This window comes from Stylophora pistillata, chromosome 11 (genome assembly GCF_964205215.1).
Source record: "Stylophora pistillata chromosome 11, jaStyPist1.2, whole genome shotgun sequence".
Lineage (NCBI taxonomy): Eukaryota > Metazoa > Cnidaria > Anthozoa > Scleractinia > Pocilloporidae > Stylophora > Stylophora pistillata.
The window spans coordinates 30,658,828-30,683,844 of NC_142529.1; the positions used below are offsets into that span (position 1 = coordinate 30,658,828).

Genomic DNA, 25,017 nt, shown 5'->3' on the forward strand with positions numbered 1-25,017 from the left:
AAATTTATATTTAAGCGAGCCTGCTAAGTCAATGCCCAGCGGATTTAATCTTAAAGCTGCCTGGTTACATGTGCTTTAACATGGCTTCCAAAATAGTGGAGAAAGAGATAATCATGGTCGTACGTTTTAGCAATTTCGTACAAAGTCGCATAATGGCGGTCAAGAGTATAGAAGCAAAATATATCACTATCAAACCTTTAAATTTTTCCGAGGGTTTTCACCGAGTTGCGGAATATTTCGAACCAAATCTGGGGCATTAATTCATCACGAAGCGATGGAGATCGAGGGAAGATGTCCCTAGGAGAGATTTGAGCTCCAAAATGGAGTTTTTGGTATGTAATATTTACCAAAATTATAGAGCTTATGAGACATTAAGCGACTGTTTACAGGTAAATTTTGAATCGCGATTTGTCCGAACTTATCTTTCATTAAAAACCTAAAAAGTCATATTGTGAGAACACCAAAACATTGCTTGTTCGATTGAGATCAAGGGAAGCAGGCTAGTTTTTCTAATATGCGTGATATCTGAATTTTTTTATATTATGCCATACAATCCTTTGTAATCGTGGGCTGCCATTTTTAAAGTTCGGTGGAGAAGAAATTTGATCGATGTCTCCGATTTCTGGTAATGCTTACGTTTGAGTGGCATCAGTCATCTGTGCTAATGTTTACAAGATTTGTCCAACTTCATTGGCATATTGTAAAACATCAACTGGATTGGATTTGCAAAAAAAATGGACTGGATTTGTAAAACATGGACTGGATTTGTAAAACATGGACTGGATTTTGGATTTGTAATACATGGACTGGATTTGTAAAACATGGACTGGATTTGTAAAACATGGACTGGTTTTGTAAAACATGGACTGGTTTTGTAAAACATGGACTGGATTTGTAAAACATGGATTTGTAAAACACGGATTTGTAAAACACGGATTTTTAGCAATCAGTTCGAACACTGAAAATCATGCGTGTTTAATTTCTTTCTCGCGACTTTCTTCACTCTTTTTCACGTGTTTCCCGAGTATTCACTTTTTCACGTATTTGAGTTAACTGAAAAACCTCGGTCCAGATACGTACAGTTACTATAACAAGTCTGTAAAACATTTCAAGTATATGGCGCTTAGATAGACTCCAGTGTTTTATTCATCTTTAAAGCCCTGGTCAAACGGCGCATGAAAGTCGATGATAGTTGATGATAGTCGATGATAGTTGAAGCGCGCGCTTCCGTTTGACCACCAACTATCATGCACTATCATCGACTATCACCAACTATCATTCATTTTGAGTTTGTTCAAATTCTTCATGATAGTCGATGATAGTTTGTTTCGTTTGACCACGCGTATGATAGTTCATGATAGTTTTTGGTCAGCTGTTTTCCCCGAAAATCGGCGAGCTCGTTTAAAATGGTCATCAAAGCTCCTCGCGAGGCTCAGCTTTAGCTTCAGAAATTCGTTTTTATACGCAAGATAGTCATGAGAAAGAAAATATTGAAAACCAAGAATCTGGAGAAAGCGTCAACTCGCAGGAATTCGAAGAGACACCGCCGAAAAAACAGCGTTTCACTAAACGTTCAACAGCGAGATGAAGTAATGACCTGATATTACGTCTAATAGACGTACATTCCTCCAACAAATCGATTACTAGTAAGCAAGCTGCCGCCCTCTTTCGTCGTAAATTCATACTTCAACAAGTTTGTTTGTCTCACGCGAAGCCATGTTAGTGTTCACATTTTACGCGGAAAGAGCCTGGAACTAACTGGTAGCGTGACTTTGCTCGCGCGACTGCCGGCAAATTATCATCAACTATCACAAACTTTTTTGGCCGTTTGACCATGCGAATGATAGTTAACAACTATTCACCAAAGTGGAGGTGGTTATGGAAGCCTCATGAAATGCTGGAGTTGACCTTGTGATCAACTGGGATCTTATCCAGAGGGGAGTAGTACTACTTATAGTTGCTTCTACCTTTGGAATCCGAGATAAGCTGCGGCTGGATGAGCCATTTGGCTCAAGTACAGACTTTGTTCTTTACCTTTTACCACTCATCTCTTTAACTGCCATGATCTGATTCTTAATTCTCCTCTCTAGCTGCTACACATTTCCTTGTAAATTAGTTGTAAGACTTTGATGTTACATCAAGATAACAACTTCTGCCTGATAAGTTTGAGTATTCTCATTACCTGTTTGGTGGATAATTTGTGGATATTATAGGGAGATGTTACTTGTTCATCATGTCTGGGAGTTAATAAGTACATCCTTGGATGCTCTGAGAAAAAAGACAATCAGGTCTTCAAAATGTCGCTCAAAATTGCATACAACACTACTTTTTAGGACCACTCTCACCTGTATCGACATGATAAATTAATTTATGCAATTTCTTTTTTCATTTATCAATCCGTTTATTACTTCAGGAGCTGGTAGTTGACTCTTAAGACCAGTAGTTCTGTTTGCTCAAGGAAAAGTGGATGCTGTAAATGAAGCACTGTACCCATCCTTGTAAGTTAACCTTATTTTAATAACTATTATTGTTTTGCACCTGATCCTGGAAAGAGGTTAGGGGGGTATATTTAGAAGAAGTGGGTAGTGATTAAAGGGGCCAGGCATCTTTTTTTTTCTTCCTTGTATTCTTTTAACTTTTTTTTGAGTGGTTTTGTGCAGTGCGAGTGGTATTCAATTTTATAAAAAACTAAAACTTTTGCGACTTTACTGCTCCTTAATGCGTTCCCATTTTTGTTATTGCTCCCAGCTATGGGCACCTCAGTCTATTACTAGTAATTTACTCATAGTAGAAAGGGTACAGAGAAGAGCCACATGTTTTATTGTTAGAAATCGTACCCTATCCTATAAGGATCGTCTTGTTGGGCTTAAACCATTACCACTTAACTATTGGTTGGAGTATTTAGATCTCATATTTTTCTTTAAATGTCTTCATGGACATATAACTCTAACCCGACCTTTTGAAAATTATTTTTCACCTGTTACCAGTCAGACTCGCCTAGGATGCTCAGCTTTTACCTTTAAACTAAATATGAGCAAAACATCCACTTTTCGAGACTTTTACTTAATTAGAATTATTCCCTTGTGGAACAATATTCCAGTTGATGCTAGGTAGTCGGAGTGCCTTGGCTCTTTTAAGTGCAAGCTTAAGGATTTTTACTTTAACAGACTCTTAAATGTCTTTGAAGGTGAAAATTATCGCACTTTTAAAATAATGTGTCCTAAATGTCATTGGATAAATACCCACTCGGTCTGTAGCTACTAGATTCTAGTTTTTGTCTTCTTTTTGTGTAAGTGTATTAGATTTAGGGGATAGAGGGGATAGGTGAGATAGGATACTTATTTTTTTTCTCCTTTTTTAAGAGGGTTGGGTTGGTATTTAAACCTAGTAGGGGACTTATGTCCCATTGTTTATATAACAATAGTTTGTACAAATCCTTAAATAAATAAATAAACACCGGTGAGTGTGAGAACTGGGAGAAGGGGGGGGTTGGGATGGGTTTGTGCTCTTGCCTTACTTTCCTTTATCCCATCTCCCTCCTTATCTTTGCCCAGATACCACATTGTCCTCTTCTCCTCACCCGGCAATGGAAGAGCTTGTAAGTGAATGCACTGATTGTCAAGTTTTGACCTTTTTCAGTGTCACCAAACTATCCATTTTTGGAAGTGTTCTCTTCATTGTGGTACAGAACTGAAGCACATGGCTGCCTTCACTTCAGCTGAAGTTCTTCTCAGCTGATAACTTGTGTGGGAGCATTTCTTCAGGTCCTCATGCACCTCAGTAACACAAGTGATCCTTTTACCTATGTAGAGAAAGCTGTTGCTGTTGTTCTTATTAGAGAACCAGCTGAAAAGGCAGATACTTCAGATGCTGAGAAGAATAAAAGGCTCTTGTGAGCAAACTCGTGAATGCAGTAGATAGGCTTCCAGCCGTGGAAGTGTATGTTTTGTTAGCAAAGGGATACATACAGGTAGAGGTGCCAGAACAGACGGCTCAAAAGTGTCTCAAAAGAATCTGTTTTAGAGTATTTGAGTTACTTTGCATATTCCTATTCCCAGGACGCCCATGATAAGAAGCTGTTCAATGTTGCGCATTCGATTGTTCTACTCTTGTTTGCTATGTTTGATTCTTGTGTTGTACCAGTGTTACCTTTACAGGAGGGGGACTAACGGGATGCTCGTCGAAAATTTTGAAATTTATTCCAGAACGATACCAATGTTGGCGTGGGTCACGCATTCTTTTCACCCCTAAGAGAAAAATCTGGGTTAAAAATGAATTTTTTACCCATGTTTCTTTGCATGCAACCCTAAATGAAACCTTAAACGCTGAAAATGTTGGCGCTTTTTCCTGAAATCCCTAAGCGAGACCAAAATCTAAAATCTACACCCCTAAGTGAGAGGACGGGTATCCCCGTTTGTTTTCTATGGGAGTCCTACCCTCGGGATTGATTTTTCTTCAAAGACGGTCCTTTTTTAGGAGGAAATGAGGTGATTCAAGTGAGCATAGGGCGTTACCCATGCACAGATCTTTGCTCTACTGATTATCAGTTCTTCGTTTTCCGAGTGGCTGTAGAATCCGTGTTCCTTAGTGCCAACCGATTTTCAAGTATCCTTGATCAACAGTGATTGCGTTGGAAAACGAAATTCGAGTTTTATATTCGTTTTAACAGCAAATGAACATTTCATATTGATAACATGGGACCTCATTGAAAAAGAAAGCAAAAACATGTAATTAAAAAAAATTAAGTACCAAATATTTCGACAAGTAACTTTTGTTTGCATTCCATGTGGATATGGTCAAATCTGTTGTAACCAGCCAGTTTCTTCCCTGTCACACTACACAGTAATTCAATTTCTCCCATTGCTCTTGGGAAGCAACCAGGTTAATGCAACCTAACTAGATAATTAAAAGACTGAGTTGGATATTTTATGATAATTTATGAGTTGTTCCAAAAGTATTCATTTTCCTCCAATGAGAGGTTTTTAGGGTTTGAACTGACCTTCCCCCCATCAAATCTTAGGTTAGCTTGAAACTTTCCTATTAGGGTTTTCAGAACCCCCTCTTCATCACAATTTACAATGATCTTCCATGGGTAAGGAGGGGGGAGGGTGTGGGGGAGAGGGTGTGAGAAGGGTATCTTCTGGAAACAAGCAAATAGATGTTCAGCTCAAATACTGTGCTAACACAATGTTTGAATTTTTCATTCATTGTTCAATAAATATTGATTGTTATAGAACATTTAATTTTTAATTTTTTATAACCCTGAAGTTTACCAATGAATGAAAAAAATATACATCAAAATATTTGGCTTTGTAAAGTCAATGTTACAACAGAGTATCAGTAATAATTTTTCAAAGGATTATGGAAGTTGTATAAATACATAATTATAGAGTATTTCGTATCTAAACCTTTAATGCTCATTCACAGAGCTCTTTCTTTGTTTATGCATGTATATATCTGTCCTAAATGACTAACTGATGAAAAAATGTAGGCTTGTGACATACAAGAGTGTAGATTTTGTGTGATCTTCCACTGTACACTGTGCCAAGGTATCCTGTTCTGTATCTGATAAAACTCTTCAACACCCTCAGTGATGTATTGGCCATAAAAAGAATTATATTGTGGAGGGATGAAGTATGTTAGTTCACCATCAGCACAGCTTATAATTAAGGTAAAAAAATATGTAAAATATGGCTCATGTTAAGTTTAGTCATTGCAGGATGTTGGTATTTCAGGTATTCAAGTTTGTTTATGTGTCCAACTTTCAGTGTTACAGTTTTGAACAAAACCTCACTGTATTTAATAGATGCCCTTGTATACAGGTATGCCATCAACATGTACTCCTTGTTGGGAATATAACAGATTAGATGCATGGTTTACAATGTAGTTGTACCAGCTATAGGTGTGATACATCAACTTGTGAGGCTGTTACAATGCAGTCATTATTGATGGCTGTGGTGGTAGGTTGGTGAAATACACAGTGTATCAAACAGCCTTGTCAAAGCAGACTTTGTAACCATATTAGGTAGCAAAGAACAGCTGGTCTTGTGGACTGGAATTGTCTATCAGATGTGCATGGTATTGGGTACCCTTGGTTATCCATCTGCCATAGCGAGTACACTTCTGTTTTGCATGAATCCACAAACCAGAATTAATCAATGGCACCAAGAGAGGTACATGTGCTGTAGATATATCATGTAGATACAAAAAAAAAAAAAAAAGAAAACCCTGAAAATTGTAGAAAAAAAGATATCCACTTTCAAAAGACTGAATAATATTTAAAAATTTACTCTTAACGTTGCATCAAGGCAGAATTAAAAAAATAATAATAATAATAACTAACCTTGGTCAAAATGAATGTCGGAAGGCTATTTTTTCTTTGTTGACATCACTAACACAGTTAAACACAATAAAAAATCTAAGTAGTAGTAAGTTTAAATAATTATTCATTAAACTTCCGGTCTGAGTTAGTGTGGCAATTAGCAAGTATTAGTAAGTTTAAATAAATTTTATTAAACTGCTGGTTAGAGAGCTAGTGTAGCAATTAGCCTTATAGAGAAATATCAGAAAATAATAATTATGGTCTTCAGTGTGCTTCCAGAAATTGTAAAATTTTAGAATGTTGCTGGCTATAAAGTCTAATTTTGTATGGACTTGAAAATTTTTCGTAGACTAAGTACTTTATCAAGGTTACCTATAGTAACATTCTTCACAAAGCTGTGAAGGACATATAAATTGGCTTATTATGTACATACCGAGATTTACGCGACAAAAAGCATCGAGATAAAAATAGTCTCTTTGCGTTAAAGGAGCCAGTTTATTGGTCATACGATTTTTTTTCACTAGTGAAAAACAACGGATCGACGCTCTGATTGGCTATATCATTATTTTCACTAGTGAACAAAACCATGTTGCTCGCTCCCGCTCCTCTTGACTGACAAATAGCACATTTCTAAGAGCTTAGGCACATTTTTCTTTAGAAAGATGGCTTCAAATCAGACTAACTGTTTTCAGAGCCTAGATTCATCAGTAGAAGAGTTCATAGACGGACAGAAAAATGAAAACATTAAGAGAAAGACCAAACACGATGTCGCTCTGTTCCATGAATTTCTTGTTTTGAAAGGCGAAACGAGACAAATGGACATAGGGGGATTTTCACTTCTTTATTTCAAATTTTGAACTTCCATAGAACTATTTCAACATATTTTCAGGATGTCTTAATTTATTCTACCTAGTTCTGCCTTTTAACGGCATTTTCGCTTGATAATTTAGACGTAAAGAAGTATTTTACAAGGAAGCCATTTCAGAGCAACTCCCGAACGGCAGTTTGACCGTGCGTTGCTTTCCTTTGAAAGAAATAAAGATATGTTCACCTCTGAGTTCTGTTCGCTTATGAATCTCGGTATGCGAACAGAACTCAGAGATGAACATATATTTATTTCTTTCAAAGGAAAGCAACGAGGCATCTGAGTAGTCCAGTGGTCACTGCACTGGACTCTGAGTCAGATGGCCCAGGTTCAAGTCCTGGCTGGGGCTTGACGTTGTGTCCTTAAGCAAGACACTTCACTCACATTGCTTCGTCTTTTCGGATAGGACATAAAGCTGGAGGTCCCATCTCCTGCACCTATCAATTAGTTAATTTCGGCAGGGAACATTAAAGAACCCACATCACGCGATTACTGTGATGTGGTCTGGCCTGTTTACTGGGAATGGGGGGGGGGGCATCTGTAAAATTTCTCCTTTATTAATTGCAAACTGCTGCTGGCAGTCAGGAAAAGTACCCCGCACAGTGTTGTAAAGTGCATTAGAGCATTTACATGGAAATGCGCTATAGAAATTGATCTATACTATTATCTATATTATTATGCATATAGTAAATGAGTTACTTCACGGTGAGTTTGGTCCTACGATTTTTATTCACTTGTTGTGTAAAACAAACTCACTCGCTGCGCTTGTTCGTTTTGTTTTACACAACTTGTGAATAAAAATGGTATGCGCTCACCAACTGTGAAATAACCTATAATCATCATCACTGTAGTATGACTGAAGTGTATCTGCAGATTTTACAAGATGTGGTATATTTGTATAAATGTCATCTATCAGAGTATGGTAGTCTGTAGTATACTGGTTAATCAACTGTCTAATATATAGATTTAACCAAGCCTAAAAACGGTGTTCCCAAGTTCGTAATATTAATGACAACATAAAAGATGTGCATTTTCCAAGACTTGCCTGAGTCACCCCTCCCTTCGTTTTGATAGTCTCCCCTGCCCTACCCGTACAATCTGAAGGCACGTACCCACGCTCGGTCAGTCACGTGACAACCAAAGGAAAAGAGGTTGACCATTTTCCATGGGTATGCGGCTCTGCCCCACGCGCGCTTCGGAGCCCTGCTATCAAGTGACCTTTGGGAGTACTTCCCGAATTTAACACATTGACACCTACGTGTAACACGTGCCGACGAAAAGTCAAAATTTTGGAGAAACCAAGAAGGCAAACACAATGGGCAGTAAATTTTTAAAAAGCAGCTTTTCCAAAAAAAAGCTCCAGTGAAAGAGGACTCATTAAAAAACTTATTTCCGGCGAAAAATGCGATAGGTGCATATTATGTTTTAACTCAAAAATCAAGATGAAAGATAAAAATCGCTAAATATTTTCGCATGTGTGAAAATAGGCATGTGGATCATATTTCAAAAGGGAATATGCAAATTTGTCCGTGAGTGAAGAGATCTTAAGTTTCATGGAATCTATCAATAGGAAGCAAGACTAAAATGGCCAAGAAATATTTCGGGACGTCAGATTTATTCAAAACAGTTTTTGATTTACTGTAATAAGCGAAAAACGTACGAATTTCTTACGTGTAAAAAGCCCACGCGGTAAAATTCATCATGCTTGGATCGTTGTTTACTTGCCTTCGTGGCCAGAAATTGCGCAGCGTTATGGTGAAAATTCTGAAAAAACTTCGATTTGAGGCAAAATCTTCTATTAAACTATACTTTTTGAACACATTGTTACTCAAACATAATATTTACCGGGCCATCGAATCGTCAAATTGTCGCCAGGCCCTGCTTGAAGTCCGAAAGTTCGGTTTTCACTTTACATCCATAATTCGCATCGCCTTAGAGAATCGTAATGTCGTTGACTTGAGAGCTTATTCTGTCACTTTTAAGACCTGGATATCCATTCTTTTCCAAGTAGAGTATTCTATAGCATTGTTACTTTACATTCTGAATTCCACAAGGTCTAACTCGATCGCAAATGAACGAAAAATCCGACCTGAAAATTTTGAGGGTCGGCCGCGTGGACGCCATATTTTCAAATTTAATCATTTAGTGAAGACGCATAGAGTAATGCCCCTCTAGTACCCCCTAAAGTCGAAAAAATATATGCACAAACAACGGATTCTGAGTGGCTTATTGATCTCCAAACTATAGAGGAAGTTTGGGGACAAAACTCCACTTAGTATGGCAACTAATAACCAATAGAATGTGGTTTTATTTCTTCCAATCAAAAGGCGTTGTGAACGTGTCTCTTGCTTGTCACTTCCCAACTAGGGGAGGGATGCAATGCAAAAATTTTAATTGTAAGAAGATCGTTAAGATTTCCGCGCTCGAAGGTTAAGAATTTCACGGGATACTCTTGTTTCATGAGCTATCCTAGGTGTCGTTTGGGACACTTTGGATTGGTGAAAGATTAAGATTCTGGTTGCGTTTTTAAGTGCGAATTATTGGCGAAATTTTCTTCGATACGTTGGAAAGCTTAGGCAGACCAGAATTTGACGTTGCCTCGTGGCTTCGATTCCCTTATTAGTTTGGAGTGCGTTGGTCATCGAAGTTGTGCTTTTCTATCGGAACTAGTACGGTAAGGTAAGGTTTCGGTTGCACTTCGTGCTAGTATTTTTGTCAAATTGAAATATTACAACCATATTCAAAGATCGCGTTCAAGTTCCGGGCTAAATACTGTCAGATGTATACCGATAAAGCGTCCGAGTAACTACTAACCTGGATTCATTGAATCCTTCTGTGTCGAGGGATGATTTTTTATTATTATTATTTTGTTTGGGACATGCAAAACTAGATGATACATAATTAAAAAACGAGACAGATCTCCGTGTTTCAATGACCGAAAATTTGTAATTTTCTTCCAGCCTCATTATAAAATTATTATGTTGCATGTAGCAATCTCATTGTGTCTACATTGATAGTTATTATGGAGACAATTGAAGACATGTATTCATTGTAATTGTATGGGACTACGCAAAAATTCAACCTCTGGTATGGTTGATGTCAAACATCATATATCCTGGAAACTTAACTCACAAACTGTTGACACGTATGATGAAGATCTGGTATCTTTTATAAAGGATAGGGTGCTCTCTCCCATGCTCTCCAGCAAGAAACAGTTGGGTTACAATGCATTAAATCATTCTCTTTGCTCGCCCAGAAGAGGACAGATTTGCAGCAAAATTACTCTTCACTTAATAATATGTGCTTTTTCATTGAAATCAGTGGCTGACGTAAGCCACTTTCTTTCTTATGATCTATTTAGAATAAAACCCTTTGAACTAAATCATAAGGAATATGATAATAATATGCAGGGTATATGTTACCACGCTTTACATACTTTTTCAACTTATGTGTTTCAAATATTGAAATGAAATAAATACTAATTCATGCACAATTGAATACTTAATTCAGTAGAGACTATTGCCTATTATTAGCAATTATTGCTCCTACATGTGTTAGCAAGAACTTGGTCTTGTTGGCTTTCAATGTGAGCCTTTGGTGATCCATATATTAGGGGAGACACTCGCTGCAACGAAAATACTAATCTTTTCACCCTTACTTAATTTCATTCATACAGGCATGGATGACAACCAGCAGCAAAGCAAAGTAAACAAAAGTGCCAATGAGGTGGTAAGCTCCATTGTAAACATTTTCTTGGAAAATTATGCACTAGCTATAAAAAGGTAAATGTTGTGATTAATTTTTGTCCTTGGTGTAAGCATAATTTTCCTTTGGTTTTGGTAATGATATGAATGAAAATGCATTCTGTGTAAAGAAAGATAAAATATATCTCCTAGAGTGTAAGTTATGATGAGATGATGTGTCACCATCAATTTGGCCTCTATTAAAAGTACAAGAATTAAACTAAGGATGAAACTGAACCACAGCATACCTATACTAAACCCTCATTTTAATTGTATCAATATTATTATTTTTTGGTGTTCACCCAATAGATTCAATCCACTGACAGACAAAGATGGCACCTGTACATTTTACCATTACTCTTAGGATAAGGCACATGTAGAAAGCAATATTTCACAAAACAACAACGTATGCAAGGTTTAAATTTTTCAGACCTTTACTGCTTGTTTTTATGAGTGGTTCCAGGATTTTCTAGCACAAAGAGTTCTGGTTGAGTGTAGCAGTCGCCATATTTTTCAGTATGATGGTTTCACAGTAACTGTTGTATGAAGTAATGTACCCTTCTCCAATATTAATTTTACAAACTTGTCACTGACAAAGAGCTAGTTCATGATTAGACACTGATCATTTCATTGATTGCCATATTTATTAATAGAGGAATTGTGGGTTGTGTGTGCTTTTAAAGGCAGTAAATGGAGCTACGTTATTGGTGGGAACATGGCAACGAGAAAAACATGAATAAATTAGTGGAATGAAAAGCGTTCGTTGATCCCTGTGGGATTTAGACTGCCGGTTTGAAAGATGAGCTTTTGTTCAAGATTTTTACGGCTCTATTCGCTCTGACGAAGGGCTAACGCTCGAAATGTCAGCTTTTGTAATCGTTACGGTGGCCAATTTACCATTTCAACTTTGTTGATATATCCAAATTATTACAAAATAAAAGCAAAGAAAAGTGAAAAAAAATTGGAGATTAACAGGATGGTATCAAAGACTTGTATAATTTTTTTTTTTGCAGGGGGGTAGTTTTTTATTTTTGAATCAGAGTTTTAGCCTAAGTATGTCTAAGTTTCTACACTTGTTGTTTAGTCTTGTAATTTCTTACTTTAAGAAGTAACTAAAGGTAAAATTTTTTGAATTTTTTTTTATTACAGCCAATTGAGTCTAAATGGAAAGTAAACACAAAATAATGATGGTAAGGAACAAATTGCTTGCACTATAAATTATTGAAAGTAGTCTGCACTCTCCATATTTGTTATTTTTAATTGACATGCTTTGCACAGGCGTTGTGTAATAAGTGTGAATAAGACTGTGCAGCGAATTAGCTCGTGCTGCAGCATCCCATATCCAATAAATTCAATTTAGAAGACCCTTTGATCATTTCACTCCTTATTGGATCTTGACACGTCCTTAAAAGAAAAGTTGCTTGAGACATATTTTTATCGTAAACATTTATGAAGCTTTCTTCTGATATATAGTTTTCTAAGATTTTAGTGAAACTACTGTAGTGTGCAAACAATTTTTTTCCCGAAGGACACCCGCAAAAGTGGGAAGTAACCTTGAGCTTGTGGCATGCGATTAAGTCATATCATAAATCTGCCCTAAAAACGAAAAATTTACATTACTTTTCTAAATTGAAATGAATGCTTTGATACACAGTGGCTTTAGCCTCTGCATATCCTCTTATGTTTTTCTCTGAATACCTGGGAGCCGAGCAAACTGGTAACCACCCATATTCTCTCGTTCTCTTTCAAATAGGATTGTTGATCAATTTTTGCTGAGTACCATGGCTCAAGATGGAGGACCACATGGTGAGATAAACTAATTTCTGCTCTGCCATCCTGAGAGGGTTTCTCATACTTTCAGAATAGAACAGAATTTTGGCTAACCTGACAACTCAACAGGAAATCGTCCCTTTTAAATTGAATGTGCTAAGGGAGTTCTTGAAGTTGCTTTGAGGTTTATCACCTATCATGAAATAAAACCAGTGAACAAGGCTGTTATGAATTACACACAACTTCAGATGAGGGTGTCTAGCATAGTGAAGTACTGGTGCATTTCATCCCTGAGAAGCAATCAAACTACTGTTTTCTCACTTATAACATTACTTAAAAATTAATAATCAGCGACTTAGGTGTCAGGCATATCAAAGAATATTGGCACGGAAAGAGGTACTCTCCCTAATGGTTCATGTGCACATTCTAGGGTGAACGTTATTGTATCTCTAGTATGAACATTGGTGGTGATATTTTTGACAAAGGCCATCATTGGACGGCCATGTTTACGGATTTTGAAGGAAGTATTAAACCACAGAGGCTCAGGGCTAAACAGCTTTGTAAAATGTCGTATATTGCTGTTACTAAGTGATACATATCTTATGTTTTGAAGAGCATGTGATTAACATGCACTGGCTGGAACAAGAAATAGTTATGGAAGAGCAGCTGCAAAGAGGAAGAGAAGAACAAAGCAAAAGGGAGGAGCAAACGAAAAGAGAGAAACAAAGAAAGGGAGAAGATCATTTTTCCGACACATACCTATACTTAAGTTATCCCTTTTAAAATTTTCAACCTATATATCTATGTCACACAGTAATTCCTCTTTTTTTCAAATATGTGAAATCATAATCACTTGGAAAACTACTCTATCAGGGATATAAATTTAATGTATATTGTTTCTTTTTTTCTTTTTAAGTGAGGTTAATGGTCTTGTTTATAATAGGACAGCCATATTAGTACGTCAATGTCATCGGAAGACATTAAATATTTGGAAGAGGAACTTAAAACTTGTCCTTTGCTTACATAGATTTTTCTTTTGTGAAGCCCTACTAAGTGACTCTTGACTTCATGTTAAGTTCTCCTTCGGTTCCACAAGTAAATAGGCAGTACGTTGGAATGGGACGACAGTAGTTCATCCTAAATCACCAAGGGCTTCTTTTGCAATGAACCCTTCAATTATTCTGTTACAAGAGCCTCTACGAAGACGTTCACTTTGCTTGTCCAGCAAAGATAAATCAATAGTTTGCCGTCAATATATGCACTTGCATTTGTGTATACAGCGACTTCTGAGAAAATTTCTCATTGCCTGAAGACATTTTTGACGCTAAATTGACTTAAATTCCAGGGGTGTGAATAATATGTAGACTATTTTCAACAATCAGAACATCACAGTGGTGAAACATAACACCAAAACTTGCATACTGATAAATATTTTATGGGGAAGGCTACATTCTCTTTTCCAGCAAAATAATCTCGTCAAACTAAGTGATATTTGTCGAATAATCCTAAGGCTTTGTGCGGGGGATCCTACAAAGTACCGGCTAAAATTATTGACTTCACCCGGGGATAGCCTTCCGACAACTACCCCCCGACCCAAAGTTTTCTTACCCGAATTAAGGGTGCACTTCCAGCGATCTAACTTACAACTGCAGTATATCTGTTTATCCCTATTTCCATGTTTTGAGTGCATTCGAAAATCACAACAATTTCACAGCTCGTACTCAGCATGTGCAATACATCCAAACTTGACATATCCATTATTAACTGCTTTTTCCATTTTTCACTGAATGTGGAAATTCTCGAAAAAAGGGAATAAATTCTGACAATTTATCCAGCAATTAGAATATATCCTAACATGCCAAATCCAATCTTCACCCCAATTTTCCACTTCTCGATCAACTCTAGAAACACGGGGTTAATTATAACAATTCATCCTACAAGTAGATAATATCATAACTTTTCCATATCCAATCTTTACCCCGATTTGTTCAATTAACTGTAGAAAAACGGGAATCGTGACAATTCGATCGGTTAACATCATGACTTGCCGTGTCCAATCGTTACCCCGACTTTCCATTTGTTCAACGAGTCCCGAGAAAGCCGCGATAAGTTCTGACAATTCATCACGCAAGTGGAATATAACCTTAGTTGCCATATCAAATCTTTACCCTAATTTTCCATTTTGCTTTTCGTTTATTAGAGACAATTAAGGTAAAATCTGACAATTAATTGCACATGTGGGATATGCCAAAAATGGGTAAAATCGGACAATTCATCCGGCAAATGAAACATATTCCAACTTGTTGTGTGTAATCTTTGCCCGATTTTTCATTATTTTCAGAGAATTCTAAAAAAAAAAACAAAAAACAATTCATGTCATAAAAAGAATATATTCCAACGCGCTGATTGAATTATAACTCAGTACATCCCTGATTTTCCGTTTTTTCTAATAAATTCCGAAAAGACGGGGTTAATTCTGAAAACTCACCCCATAAGTAGAATACATTCTAAGTTTCCATATCCAATCTTGAACCCGGTCTTCTATTTTTATTTCAATGAATTCCAGAAACAAAAGGGGACGGTAAGTTATGAGAGTTTATACCGTAAGCGGAGTATATCCTAAGTTATCATATCCAATCTTTACCCCAATTTTCGAATTCCTTTTTTTTTTTTTTTAATGAATCAATTCCAGAAAAACAGGACACACTCTGACAATTCATGCTACAAGGGGATAATACCCGAAGTTCCCAAATGCCATCTCTGCTTCGATGTTCCAATTTTTTTTTTAAGTGAACTCTAGAGAACAGGGGTAAATTCTTAGAATTAATACCGCAAGTGGAATATAACCTACGTTGTCATGTCAAATCTTTCCTGACTTTCCTTTTTTAATGAATTAATTCTAGAAAAACGGGGTCAACTCTGAGAATTCATGCTACAAGCGGATAATACCCGTAGTTCCCTTATGCCATCTTGCTCCTGATTTTGGAATTTTTTTCAAGGAATTATAGAAAAACAGGGAAAATTCTAGTAACTCATCCTCCAAGTCGAATATATTCCATTGACTTGCCACATCTAATCTACTTTACCCCGATTTTCCATTTTTCAATGAGTAGAAAAACGGGGCTCCCACTGACTCGTCATATTCAATCTTTACCCGATTTTCCATTTCTTTTTACAATAAATTCTGGAAAAACCGAGTAAATTCTGAGGATTCACGCTACAAGTGGATAAGACTGTAAGTTCCCATATGCCATCTTTACCCCGATTTTCCATTTCTTTTATCAGCGGTGAATTCTACGATTAGCGTTAATCGTTAGCCCCTTAAAATAAAGCAATACGCAAATAGCTTAATTGTAATTAGGAGTTTTTTACAACGCCGGCCCGCTTTCAGTTATTATTAAATAATTAACTTCTATAGAAATTAAAAACTTAGACACAACGGGCTATGTAATGTACTGTTCCTCTTTAATTGTAATCATTCCCTAAAGAACTCTTAATTGGGGTCGAAACGCGTCCGAAATAAATGAGAAGCTTACAACTATATATAATTATATGGGGAAGAAAGGCGATGAGGACAGGGTATGAAGGCGTCGAAAAGCTCGGTTTTCCAAATTTTGCTACACATACTTGGAGTCGGTTTCTACACTTTCACTAACAAATTCTTCGGTTTTCGGCTTTCCGGCTCTCTTTTGCTGCCAGCATTGAGAGGCCAGCTGGAAATTTCCGAATGAACTCTGGAATGGACTCAGGACTGGCGTCTAGACAAACTGACTATTGAGAGCATTATGTAAGCTGTTTCGTTAAGTCAAACTCAAGGCAAATTAAAGGAAGTAATGTTAATCAAAACAAAAATATAAGTGGAAACCATTATGGCATCTACAACGAGTTTCATGCGCAAAAATACATGCACACTTGACATCGATAACGTGCGCGCGAAAACATACAAACGGAATAAAGCGCCGCCTGAAAATACTTGGCAACGGTTGTCAAGTAGATATCTACAAAATCAATCAGAAAACAGCATGGTGATCGGTTAAAAGTGCAAAAATCTTTCATGAAAAAGGGCATACTTGTTTTTATTACACGACTCGGGCAGTCAGAGGGCCAATAACTAAAATCAACCAATCAAAATGCTCTGTTGCCGGTCCGATATTCTCTAAGTATTGGACCGGGCACTGTCCCAAATAGTCCCGAATGATACCGCACTTGTGTCCCTCTGAACTTCAGTCGTATAATAAATCTCTTATTAACCAAGCTTGCTCGGGGCCGTACTGGAAGAATATTGGCCCTCGGTCTTTTTTGTACGGACCTCGCTGCGCTCGGTCCGTACTGTCAAGACCTCGAGCCGATATTCTCCCAGCACGGCCCTCGCGCTTGGTTAATAAGATATATTTATTCCATGGGTGAGTACATTATCAGACCATGAACTAAACTTGTTCACACTGGCTTTACGGTAAATTTGTGCACACTTCACTCCTTTTCAGTTGAAAGGAGTAACCCCTAAAAGCGAATTGATTTCTATCTTCTGATGATTATTTCAGTTCAGTCTCTGGGAATATCATCCACATGGTGAGACGCCTGCACGTGCGCTGTTTGACCTCACCTCGGTTCCATTCAAGAACATGCGATAAAACTTTAGACCTACCCCTGTCGGAATTAAGTTAATGGGGTCGACCAAGTTTACCAGATGCATCCAGCATTCGGTTGGCTATAGCTGCTTCATTCCCTGACGCTAGGTTTTCCTGCCTCAACATGTACTTCCACGTTTTGACATAACCGCGAATTGCTAATGTATGTTTTGATTGCTCTTCTCGTGGTCAAAGAGGCCCACGGAGCAAGGAACATTGTCAATGGAGTAGAGATGTCGTTAACACTTTACCATGATCCTTGGCTGGTCATGGTAGCTATCATAAGGAAAGGCAAAAGGTATGGCTATACAGTACAGAATGTCAGATTGTCAACTCATTTGTAAATATAATTACACTGAAGTATAGTATAACACATCTTAATCCACTTCACCCTTTCACTCCCATGACTGACTAAGACAGAATTTCTCCTTAGAATTTCAATACAATAAGGAACAGACAAGTAATGAGAATAAAGAAAAATATGAATAAGGAATCGTCAGTTGATCCAATACCCAATTCTCAAAGCCAACATCACAAAAATTGTATGGCAGACAGTGAAAAGAATTACTAATGAGTTCTTGGGAGCAAAAGGGCTAAGTAGGTGACAGATGTGGACACCTAATGGTTATTGTACTGGCCTCTGTGTTGAGAGGTCTGTGTTTGAAATCTGGTTGGGTCACTGTGCTGTGTTCTTTGAGCAAGACACTTCACTGTCACATTATCTCTGGAGTACTAGTAGTGAATGGGAACTGGCAAATTGTCATGGAAGCCTCATGAAATGCTGGAGTTGACCTTGTGATGAACTGGGATCTTATCCAGAGGGGAGTAGTACTACTTATAGTTGCTTCTACCTTTGGAATCCGAGATAAGCTGCGGCTGGATGAGCCATTTGGCTCAAGTACAGTCTTTGTTATTTACCTTTTACCACTCATCCCTTTAACTGCCATGATCTGATTCTTAATTCTCCTCTCTAGCTGCTACACATTTCCTTGTAAATTAGTTATAAGACTTTGGTGTTACATCAAGATAACAACTTCTGCCTGATAAGTTTGAGTATTCTCATTACCTGTTTGGTGGATAATTTGTGGATATTATAGGGAAATGTTACTTGTTCATCATGTCTGGGAGTTAATAAGTACATCCTTGGATGCTCTGAGAAAAAAGACAATCAGGGCTTCAAAATGTCGCTCAAAATTGTATACAACACTACTTTTTGGGACCACTCTCACCTAGATGATTAGACGACATGATAAATTAATTTATGCAATTTCTTTTTTCATTTATCAATCCATTTATTACTTCAGGAGCTGGTAGTTGACTCTTAAGACCAGTAGTTCTGTTTGCTCAAGGAAAAGTGGATGCTGTAAATGAAGCACTGTACCCATCCTTGTAAGTTAACCTTATTTTAATAACTATTATTGCTTTGCACCTGATCCTGGAAAGAGGTTAGGGGGGTATATTTAGAGGAAGTGGGTAGTGATTGAAGGGGCTAGGCATATTTTTTTTTCTTTCTTGTATTCTTTTAACTTTCTTTTGAGTGGTTTTGTGCAGTGCGAGTGGTATTCAATTTTATAACAAACTAAAACTTTTGCGACTTTACTGCTCCTTAGTGCACTCGCATTTTTGTTATTGCTCCCAGCTATGGGCACCTCAGTCTAGTATTAGTAATTTACTCTTAGTAGAAAGGGTACAGAGAAGAGCCACACGTTTTATTGTTAGAAGTCGTACCCTATCCTTTTACCTTTAAACAAAATATGAGCAAAACATCCACTTTTTGAGACTTTTACTTAATTAGAATTATTCCCTTATGGAACAATATTCCAGTTGATGCTAGGCAGTCGGAGTCCCTTGGCTCTTTTAAGTGCAAGCTTAAGGATTTTTACTTTAACAGACTCTTAAATGTCTTTGAAGCTAAAAATTATCGCACTTTTAAAATAATGTGTCCTAAATGTCATTGGATAAATACCCACTTGGTCTGTAGCTGTTAGATTCTAGTTTTTGTCTTCTTTTTGTGTAAGTGTATTAGATTTAGGGGATAGAGGGGATAGGGGAGATAGGATGCTTATTTTTTTTTCTCCTTTTTTAAGAGGGTTGGGTTGGTATTTAAACCTAGTAGGGGACTTATGTCCCATTGTTTATATAACAATAGTTTGTACAAATGCTTAAATAAATAAATAAACACCGGTGAGTGTGAGAACTGGGAGGAGGGGGGGTTGGGATGGGTTTGTGCTCTTGCCTTACTTTCCTTTATCCCATCTCCCTCCTTATCTTTGCCCAGATACCACATTGTCCTCTTCTCCTCACCCGGCAGTGGAAGTGCTTGTAAGTGAATGCACTGATTGTCAAGTTTTGACGTTTTTCAGTGTCACCAAACTATCCATTTTTGGAAGTGTTCCCTTCATTGTGGTACAGAACTGAAGAACATGGCTGCCTTCACTTCAGCTGAAGTTCTTCACAGCTGATAACTTGTGTGGGAGCATTTCTTCAGGTCCTCATGCACCTCAGTAACACAAGTGATCCTTTTACCTATGTAGAGAAAGCTGTTGCTGTTGTTCTTATTAGAGAACCAGCTGAAAAGGCAGATACTTCAGATGCTGAGAAGAATAAAAGGCTCTTGTGAGCAAACTCGTGAATGCAGTTGATAGGCTTCCAGCCGTGGAAGTGTATGTTTTGTTAGCAAAGGGATACATACAGGTAGAGGTGCTAGAACATACGGCTCAAAAGTGTCTCAAAAGGATCTGTTTTAGAGTATTTGAGTTACTTTGCATATTCCTATTCGCAGGACGCCCATGATAAGAAGCTGTTCAATGTTGTGCATTCGATCGTTCTACTCTTGTTTGCTATGTTTGATTCTTGTGTTGTACCAGTGTTACCTTTACGGGAGGGGGACTAACGGGATGCTCGTCGAAAATTTTGAAATTTATTCCAGAACAATACCAATGTTGGTGTGGGTCACGCATTCTTTTCACCCCTAAGAGAAAAATCTGGGTTAAAAATGAATTTTTTACCCATGTTTCTTTGTATGCAACCCTAAATGAAACCTTAATCGCTGAAAATGTCGGCGCTTTTTCCTGAAATCCCTAAGCGAGACCAAAATCTGAAATCTACACCCCTAAGTGAGAGGACGGGTATCCCCGTTTGTTTCCTATGGGAGTCCTACCCTCGGGATTGATTTTTCTTCGAAGACGGTCCTTTTTTAGGAGGAAACGAGGAAAATGAGGTTATTCAAGTGAGCATAGGGCGTTACCCATGCACAGATTTTTGCTCTAGTGATTATCAGTTCTTCATTTTCCGAGTGGCTGTAGAATCCGTGTTCCTTAGTGCCAACCGATTTTCAAGTATCCTCGATCAACAGTGATTGCGTTGGAAAACGAAATTCCAGTTTTATATTCGTTTTAACAGCAAATGAACATTTCATATCGATAACATGGGACCTCATTAAAAAAGAAAGCAAAAACATGTAATTAAAAAAAATTAAGTACCAAATATTTCGACAAGTAACTTTTGTTTGTATTCCATGTGGATATGGTCAAATCTGTTGTAACCAGCCAGTTTCTTCCCTGTCACACTACACAGTAATTCAATTTCTCCCATTGCTCTTGGGAAGCAACCAGGTTAATGCAACCAGACTAGATAATTAAAAGACTGAGTTGGATATTTTATGATAATTTATGAGTTGTTCCAAAAGTATTCATTTTCCTCCAATAGGTTTTTAGGGTTTGAACTGACCTTCCCCCCATCAAATCTTAGGTTAGCTTGAAACTTTCCTATTAGGGTTTTGAGAACCCCCTCTTCATCACAATTTACAATGATCTTCCATGGGTAAGGAGGGGGGAGGGGGAGGGGGAGAGGGTGTGAGAAGGGTATCTTCTGGAAACAAGCAAATAGATGTTCAGCTCAAATACTGTGTTAACACAATGTTTGAATTTTTCATTCATTGTTCAATAAATATTGATTGTTATAGAACATTTAATTTTTAATTTTTTATAACCCTGAAGTTTACCAATGAATGAAAAAAATATACATCAAAATATTTGGCTTTGTAAAGTCAATGTTACAACAGAGTATCAGTAATAATTTTTCAAAGGATTATGGAAGTTGTATAAATACATAATTATAGAGTATTTCGTATCTAAACCTTTAATGCTCATTCACAGAGCTCTTTCTTTGTTTATGCATGTATATATCTGTCCTAAATGACTAACTGATGAAAAAATGTAGGCTTGTGACATACAAGAGTGTAGATTTTGTGTGATCTTCCACTGTACACTGTGCCAAGGTATACTGTTCTGTATCTGATAAAACTCTTCAACACCCTCAGTGATGTATTGGCCATAAAAAGAATTATATCGTGGAAGGATGAAGTATGTTAGTTCACCATCAGCACAGCTTATAATTAAGGTAAAAAAATATGTAAAATATGGCTCGTGTTAAGTTTAGTCATTCCAGGATGTTGGTATTTCAGGTATTCAAATTTGTTTATGTGTCCAAGTTTCAGTGTTACAGTTTTGAACAAAACCTCACTGTATTTAATAGATGCCCTTGTATACAGGTATGCCATCAACATGTACTCCTTGTTGGGAATATAACAGATTAGATGCATGGTTTACAATGTAGTTGTACCAGCTATAGGTGTGATAAATCAACTTGTGAGGCTGTTACAATGCAGTCATTATTGACGGCTGTGGTGGTAGGTTGGTGAAATACACACTGTATCAAACAGCCTTGTCAAAGCAGACTTTGTAACCATATTAGGTAGCAAAGAACAGCTGGTCTTGTGGACTGGAATTGTCTATCAGATGTGCATGGTATTCGGTACCCTTGGTTATCCATCTGCCATAGCGAGTACAGTTCCGTTTTGCATGAATCCACAAACCAGAATTAATCGATGGCACCAAGAGAGGTACATGTGCTGTAGATATATCATGTAGATACAAAAAAACAAAAAAAAAAAAAAAAAAACCTGAAAATTGTAGAAAAAAGATATCCACTTTCAAATGACTGAATAATATTTAAAAATTTACTCTTAACATTGCATCAAGGCAGAATTAAAAAAATAATTTAATAACTAACCTTGGTCAAAATGAATGTCTGAAGGCTATTTTTTCTTTGTTGACATCATTAACACAGTTTAACACAATAAAAAATCTAAGTAGTAGTAAGTTTAAATAATTATTCATTAAACTGCTGGTCTGAGTTAGTGTAGCAATTAGCAAGTATTAGTAAGATTAAATAAATTTTATTCAACTGCTGGTTAAAGAGCTAGTGTAGCAATTAGCCTTATAGAGAAATATCACAAAATAATAATTATGGTCTTCAGTGTGCTTCCAGAAATTGAAAAATTTTAGAATGTTGCTGGCTATAAAGTCTAATTTTGTATGGACTTGAAAATTTTTCGTAGACTAAGTACTTTATCAAGGTTACCAATAGTAACATTCTTCACAAAGCTGTGAAGGACATATAAATTGGCTTATTATGTACATACCGAGATTTACGCGCCAAAAAGCACCGAGATAAAAATAGTCTCTTTGCGTTAAAGGAGCCAGTTTATTGGTCATACCATTTTTTTTCACTAGTGAAAAACAACGTATCGACGCTCTGATTGGCTTATCATTATTTTCACTAGTGAACAAACCCGTGTTGCTCGCTCCCGCTCCTCTTGACGGACAAATAGCACATTTCTAATAGCTTAGGCACAGTTTTCTTTAGAAAGATGGCTTCAAATGAGACTAACTGTTTTCGGAGCCTAGATTCATCAGTAGAAGAGTTCATAGACAGACAGAAAAATGAAAACACCAAGAGAAAGACCAAACACAATGTTGCTCTGTTCCATGAATTTCTTGTTTTGAAAGGCGAAACGAGACAAATGGACATAGGGGATTTTCACTCCTTTATTGCAAATTTTGAACTTCCATAGAACTATTTCAACATATTTTCAGGATGTCTTAATTTATTCTACCTAGTTCTGCCTTTTAACGGCATTTTCGCTTGATAATTTAGACCTAAAGAAGTATTTTACAAGGAAGCCATTTCAGAGCAACTCCCGAACGGCGGCTTGACCGCGCGTTGCTTTCCTTTGAAAGAAATAAAGATATGTTCACCTCTGAGTTCTGTTCGCTTATGAATCTCGGTATGCGAACAGAACTCAGAGATGAACATATATTTATTTCTTTCAAAGGAAAGCAACGAGGCATCTGAGTAGTCCAGTGGTCACTGCGCTGGACTCTGGGTCAGATGGCCCAGGTTCAAGTCCTGGCTGGGGCTTGACGTTGTGTCCTTAAGCAAGACGCTTCACTCACATTGCTTCGTCTTCTTGGATAGGACATAAAGCTGGAGGTCCCATTTCCTGCACCTATCAATTAGATAATTTCGGCAGGGAACATTAAAGAACCCACATCACGAGATTACTGTGATGTGGTCTGGCCTGTTTACTGGGAATGGGGGGAGGGGGCATCTGTAAAATTTCTCCTTTATTAATTGTAAACTGCTGCTGGCAGTCAGGAAAAGTCCCCCGCACAGTGTTGTAAAGCGCATTAGAGCATTTACATGGAAATGCGCTATAGAAATTGATCTATATTATTATCTATATTATTATGCATATAGTAAATGAGTTACTTCACGGTCAGTTCGCTCGTACAATTTTTATTCACTCGTTGTGTAAAAGAAACTTACTCACTGCCCTTGTTCATTTGTTTTACACAACTTGTGAATAAAAATCGTATGCGCTCACCAACCATGAAATAACCTATAATCATGATCACTGTATTATGACTGAAGTGTACCTGCAGATTTTACAAGATGTGGTATATTTGTATAAATGTCATCTATCAGAGTATGGTAGTCTGTAGTATACTGGTTAATCAACTGTGTAATATATAGACTTAGGCAAGCCAAAAAGCGGAGTTCCCAAGTTCGTAATATTAATGATAACATAAAAGATGTGCATTTGCCAAGACTTGCCTGAGTCACCCCTCCCTTCGTTTTGATAGTCTCCCCTGCCCTACCCGTAAAATCTGAAGGCACCTACGCACGTTTGGTCAGTCACGTGACGAACAAAGGATAAGAGGTTGACCATATTCCATGGGTATGCGGCTCTGCCCCACACGCGCTTCGGAGCCCCGCTATCAAGTGACCTTTGCGAGTACTTCCCGAATTAATCGAAGACAACCAAACAATCGATCTAAAGCTCCCGCCGTTTTTTAAGCCTTATTTTGTATACTCATACTTATAATCAATTGCAAGCTGCGGTAAGCTTAGCCCCCTGCAAAGCAGCAAACCCGAACAACGAGATTAAAAAGATATATTATGAAGACTTACCTGTTGTGTTCTGTAGGTTACGAAGAACGAACCATGAAAGACTCTAACTTCAAAACAAACGATGCCAGTGTATTTGCCAGGCTACATTCAGAACCATTTCCGCCGAAGATCTTCAGTGTGGATCTTTTCCTATTTCCATATAATCCTTTAAAAATCTTGGCGTACATTTCGCAAACCTTCGCCGTGACCTTTGAGTGGAATACACCTTGGTATATTCGGCGGGTCGGGTGGCTCACTTACGCCAACAGAATACAAATCGGTCGAGCGTCGATACATCCAAGAATAAAAGCTATAGCCAAAGAAAAAAGCCATTTCTCAAGGAAGTCAACTCACTTTCAGTTCAGACACGACTTTGGCACTCGCACGATGTAC

At 37.5% G+C, this 25,017-nt stretch overlaps 3 long non-coding RNA genes and 1 pseudogene across 18 annotated transcripts in view; 3 read left to right on the forward strand and 1 right to left on the reverse strand.

Annotated features, from left to right (window-relative positions):
- The window catches only part of LOC148721150 (uncharacterized), a 42,426-nt gene extending 37,504 nt beyond the window's left edge, over positions 1-4,922 (forward strand). For all 7 annotated transcript variants that reach the window (XR_015993180.1, XR_015993181.1, XR_015993184.1 and 4 more), the window contains 2 exons: positions 2,414-2,498; positions 3,640-4,922. This is a non-coding gene — a long non-coding RNA (uncharacterized LOC148721150). The remainder of the gene's footprint in view (positions 1-2,413; positions 2,499-3,639) is intronic.
- On the forward strand, positions 70-13,707 carry LOC148721154 (uncharacterized). 9 transcript variants are annotated; one of them, XR_015993192.1, is made up of 5 exons: positions 70-332; positions 10,864-10,916; positions 12,080-12,120; positions 12,684-12,736; positions 13,314-13,707. It is a non-coding gene; the product is annotated as an uncharacterized LOC148721154 (long non-coding RNA). The 9 variants fall into 9 exon arrangements; XR_015993193.1 differs by lacking the exon at positions 70-332 and adding an exon at positions 9,517-9,866 and having other exon boundaries at positions 10,864-10,969; XR_015993195.1 differs by lacking the exon at positions 70-332 and adding an exon at positions 9,517-9,866 and having other exon boundaries at positions 10,864-10,913.
- LOC148721155 (uncharacterized) lies at positions 5,222-25,017 on the reverse strand. The gene is made up of 2 exons (XR_015993206.1): positions 24,646-25,017; positions 5,222-6,228 (listed from the first exon to the last, which is right to left on the reverse strand). It is a non-coding gene; the product is annotated as an uncharacterized LOC148721155 (long non-coding RNA).
- On the forward strand, positions 17,490-22,061 carry LOC148721156 (uncharacterized; annotated as a pseudogene). The gene is made up of 3 exons (XR_015993333.1): positions 17,490-17,626; positions 18,655-18,717; positions 19,692-22,061. The product of XR_015993333.1 is annotated as an uncharacterized LOC148721156 (transcript).